This window comes from Muscardinus avellanarius (genome assembly GCF_963383645.1).
Source record: "Muscardinus avellanarius genome assembly, chromosome: 8".
NCBI classification, from domain to species: Eukaryota; Metazoa; Chordata; class Mammalia; order Rodentia; family Gliridae; genus Muscardinus; species Muscardinus avellanarius.
In genome coordinates, this window is record NC_137794.1 from 50,577,237 (window position 1) to 50,582,129 (window position 4,893).

General features: G+C 39.4%; 1 pseudogene across 1 annotated transcript; it reads left to right on the forward strand.

Annotated features, from left to right (window-relative positions):
• Positions 1 to 4,026: 4,026 nt before the first annotated feature.
• On the forward strand, positions 4,027 to 4,583 carry LOC308266045 (group XIIA secretory phospholipase A2-like; annotated as a pseudogene). The gene has a single exon. The product of its transcript is annotated as a group XIIA secretory phospholipase A2-like (transcript).
• Positions 4,584 to 4,893: the final 310 nt, after the last annotated feature.

The window sequence follows — 4,893 nt, forward strand, 5'->3', positions numbered from 1 at the left end:
CTATTCTGGAACCTCTTTCTAAGAATTACACATTAGTGACTTTCAATCTCCTGAGACACCAGTCAACAACATGTGACATAGAAAACATGTGTTACTTACTGATAAATTTCCATGTTTAAATTAAAGAATAGTGGAAACATTTATGCATAATTTACATATCTCATTCTAATAAAGAAATTGTATTCTCTTCTCACTTTCTTAAAAAGGTATTTTTTACATTTTTTCTTCTATATCTCATATAATGTCATCCTGTTTCAAAGCCAGCAATCAAGGTAAACTATTGGAGAGAGATATGAAGAAGAAAGGGTGATTTTAATGTTTGTTTATTTGCAATACACTAGAAATAAATGGAAGATATACAAAACTTTCATGCTGGTGCTGTTTCCCAGTTATGTATTGAGAAACAAACAACAACAACTACAACAACAACAACAACAATATATATATATATATATATATATATATATATATATATATATATATTGTGTGTGTGTGTGTGTGTGTGTGTGAAATTGGGGGTGAAACCCAGGGGCATTCAACCTTTGAGCTATATCCCCAGCTCTATTTTTTTATTCTTTTATTTTGAAACAGGGTCTGATTGAGTTGCAAAGGCCTCACTATGTAGCTGAGGCTGTCCACAAACTGTGGTCTTCCTGTCTCAGCCTCCCAAATACTGGGATTTTTCTATGTTTTTAAACTTTTGCGATGCCTATCTTTCTTTTTTGGGGGTAGGATGGGTTATGAGTTTCTTAAGCACTTTTATTTTCAGAAAAAGAGAAAATTCAAACCTGTTATAAAGAGTCTATGGTGAAAGGGTGAAATTTTTGACATACTGGCATAGATAATGTGGAGTGAACAGTTCCTATGTTCAGGGCTCTAGACAAAATACTATATGTCTACATGAGAGGCTGAGACAAGAGGATCTCAGGTTCAGTGCCATTATCAGCAACATAGAGAGATCCTCGCAGTGTAGCAAGACCCTGTTTCAAAATAAAGAATAAAATAGTGTCGGAGGTATAGCTCAGAGGTAGAATGCCCCTTGGTCTCATGTAAGCAGGGCTGTGGTGAATGGTGGCCATGCATGTTACACAAATTTCCTGTGCTTATGTGAATGCTCCAGTGTCACACTCCCTGACTTCAAGTTATACTATAGAGCATTAGTAGTAAAAACAGCATAGCATTGGCACAATGACAGGCATATAGACTAGTGGAACAGAATGGAAGATACAGAAACAAACCCACACACCTATAGTCAATTGATCTTTGACAAAGGGGCAAACTCATACAACCTTTTCAACAAATGGTGATGGGAGCGCTGCCTATCCATTTATAGAAAGATGAACTAAATCCTTAACCTCTCATTGTGCACAGGAATCCACTGGAGATAGATCAAAGTCTTAGAAATTATACCAGAAACTGTGAAGCTATTAGAGGAGAGGATAGGCTCAACACTCCAACATATAGGTACAGGCAGTAACTTTCTCAACAAGACTGCCAAAGTGCAGGAAACTAAAGCCAGAATGAACAAGTGGGATGACATCAAACTAAAAACTTTCTTCTCATCAAAGGAAACCATCAAGAACCTAAAGAAGAAGCCTATAGAATGGGAGAATATCTCTACCAGCCACCACTCTGATAGAGGGATAATATCCAGAATATACAAAGAGCTCAAAAGACTCTACACTAGCAAAACAAATAACCCAGTTAAGAAATGGGCCACTGAATTGAATAGACACTTCACAAAAGAAGAAATACAAATGGCCAATAGATACATGAAAAGATGTTCAACATCATTAGCCATCAGGGAGATGCAAATCAAAACTACGCTGAGATTCCGTCTGTAACCCCAATCAGAGTGGCAAGCATAAGGAAATCACATAACAAATGCTGGCGAGGATGTGGAGAAAGAGGAACTCTTTTACATTGTTGGTGGAGTTCAGCCACTATGGAGATCAGTGTGGAGACTCCTTGAAAAATTGGGAATAGATCCACCATATGATACAACTATACCATCCTAGGTATCTTTCCAAAGGGGTTGAAATCAAAGAACTACAGTAACATAAGCATACCCACATTCATAGCAGCACAATTCATAATAGCCAAAATATAGAACCAACCTAAAATAGATGAATGGTTTGCAAAATTATGGGAAATGCACACCATGGAATTATACTCAGCTATAAAGAACAAATCATGCCATTTGCAAGAAGATGGAAAGACCTGGAGATGTAGAAAAATGTTTCTTCTGCCATTGTCATTAAAATGGCATTTGGATAATCACCTTTACAAATACGCATATTTAGTTTGGATTTATTAACTTTTCATGTAGCTTAGGTTAAACTTTTTTTTTCTGGTACTGGCTATGGAACCCATGGGCATTCTACCTCTGAACTACACCACCAGCCCTATTTTTTTTTTTTTTTTCAGATCTGGGGATGGAACCCAGAGGCATTTGACCTCCGAGCTACACTCCTTGCTCTATTTTTTATTCTTTATTTTGAAACAGGGTCTCACTGAGCAGCAAAGGGCCTCACTAAGTAGCTGAGGCTGTCTGTAAACCATGATTCTTTTGTCTCAGCCTCCCAAATGCTGCAATTACAAGCCTGTGCCACCATGCCCAGCTTAGGTTAAACTTTTTTTTTTTTTTTGGTGGTACTGGGGTTTCTGGAAACCCTTCTACCTCTGGGCTATGCTCCCAGACCTATTTTTATACTTTTTAAATTTGGAAACAGGGTCTCTTAAGCCAGAGCTGCTCGCTTCGAACCTGTGCGATCCTCCTGTCTCCACCTCGCAAGCGCAGGGATTACAAGTGTGTGCCACCACGCCCAGCCTAGGTTAAACTTCTAATCAATACAAAGTTACAAGATTTTTTTGTAATTAATACACTGATTCATTTCTTGAAGTATTACTAGTCGAGAAAAAATGACCTAATGCATGCAAATATATCTAATCTCCAAATACCTAATTTCTCCTAATTAATCATCTAACCATCAAATTATGAGTATATTTACATTATTTCTAATCTTTACAAAGTTAAAAAAGTGTTAACATATTTTAGTTTGAGTGACTATTTCTCTCATTTTATACTTAATATTAGTAAATGCCAAAGAACAGGGTAAATCAGACCGTTCTGAAAGCAGAGGGAGAAGAGAAATCTCCAAGAAAGCAAACACTTCATACATGTTCCCTGGATAATAAAGACACAGAAAGAAAAATAGAAACTGAATTACTTAAGCACTTGTTATTACCACTTCTTAGAAACTCAACATTATCAGCAGTAATACTGAACATATCTTACCTTTGTTGATTTTATTAACTTATTTTTTTTAAAAAATCTAAATAGTTATTTCTTCAGTCCTTAACACTGGGTTAAAATCTGTTGCTTTCAAATGCTAAATTGGAGCTATTCTTTACTATATTATTTTGATGCAGAAAACTAGTTAAGCACAGGATGGAGAGCAATACTGTATATAGCAAGCTACTGTTGGAGAAAGCTAAATAAGAAACAAGAGAGATAATGACATCAGGATATATCAGATATATTAAGCAATTCTCAGAGAACTTGTCACAAATCCAGCAAACCTTCTATTTCATGCTGTCTGTGGAAAAGCTATTACTTTGATACACATCATTGGACTCTGGGAAAAGGAACTTTAGAAGCAAGAGAAAGAAAACAAAAACCATGTCTACAAATAAAAATTAAAAGTAAGAAAAAGTGTAGGATTTATGTAAAGTAAAAATATCACCTTCCCCACATCCATAAATAGACTCCTGGTGATCATATTAAGTAATTGGATAATTTTCTCCTTTTCAAGGAGAACTTACATAAAAGTAGCTTGTTTTTGTTTACAGGAAAAAAAAAAAAAGGTACTACTTCATCCACTGGGATTCTCCAAGATGTGCCCAAGAAATGTGATACATTGATGCTCTACATGAAGAGCCTTGTATTGGTGGTGGGCGCAGGCGGCAGGGTGGGAGCTGGTGGCCACCGAGGGCGCCCGGGCTCTGGGACCCCAGCCAGAGATAATGGCCCCGTGGCCCGTGCGTGTCCTCTTGCTCCTGCTGGAAGTGGCCCTGAGCTGCCAGGAGCAGGAGCAGACCACCGACTGGAGGGCCACTGTCAAGACCCTCCAGAAAGGCGTCCACAGATAGACACGTTCCTGAACGCTGCGCTGGACCTGCTGGGCGGCGAGGATGGGCTCTGCCAGTATAAGTGCCGCGATGAATCTAAGCCTTCACGCTATGGCTGCAAACCCTCCCCTCCAAATGGATGTGGCTCTCCAGTGTTTTGAGTTCATCTTAACATTGGCATTCCCTCCCTCACCAAGTGCTGCAGCCAACACTGCAGGTGCTATGAGATCTGTGGGGAGAGCAAGAACGACTGCGACGAGGAATTCCAGTACTGCCTCTCCAAGATCTGCCGGCATGTGCAGAAAACATTGGGACTAGCCCGGCATGTCCAGGCATGGAAAACAACTGTGGAGCTTTTGTTCGATAGTGTGATACATTTAGGCTGTCAACCATACGTGGACAATAGGCGAGCTGCATGTTGGCATCGTTATGAAGAAAAACCCAATCTTTAGAGAGGACTCTCCCAGCCAGTGACAAGGGTTAGAAGAATGTGACCTTTGCCAAAAAAGGTGTGTCTTCAATGCATGAAGCTGCCGTAACAAGACTCTGTTTTGACCTTGAAACCTCAAAGTGGAAAACAGTGGGGTGGGGCTGGGAGGACAGGGAGGCTGCTTTCTCAGGGATCTTCCTGCCACCTCGGTGGACAAGCCATCCTGACCGGTCTCAAAAACAGGTGTGTGTGAAGGGAAGAACCATTGAAGAAATGCAACTCAGCTTTCACAACCAAAAATTAGATCAAATATAAAATTTAGTACAGGGTCT